Here is a 424-nt window from a genome sequence, read left to right on the forward strand (position 1 = left end):
CTATATTAAAATAATGCGCTAAAAACTCTTCCACACCGCCGCGGGGCCGTGCACAGGAGGCTAGTGTTTGCCAACACACGGAGCAAAGTCAAGTTGTTGAAAACAGCTTGTCACCACCTGAGAATTTAAGAACCCAACGTCACCACGACAACAACATCAACAGACTGATGTTGCCAATATTTTCTTTCGCTATTTTTTAAACAAAGGAACGGGTAAGGGCTTTGAGAACCACTTACTGAATCCCCTCTTAAGTAGTTGGTCAGTCTTTTCAAAGTTTCCTTGATTCAAATTCCTTGCCTTTTTCCTTTCGTGTCCGGAGCAGAAACTGCACAAATACACACGTACGTCAAAATGTCAAAGATTTCTTTCATTTGAAATATTTCAATTTTTGGTGCAGAAATGGTACATAATGCCCCTGTCAAAA

Source organism: Branchiostoma belcheri, unplaced genomic scaffold (genome assembly GCF_001625305.1).
Source record: "Branchiostoma belcheri isolate BF01 breed outbred unplaced genomic scaffold, Haploidv18h27 scaffold11, whole genome shotgun sequence".
Lineage (NCBI taxonomy): Eukaryota > Metazoa > Chordata > Leptocardii > Amphioxiformes > Branchiostomatidae > Branchiostoma > Branchiostoma belcheri.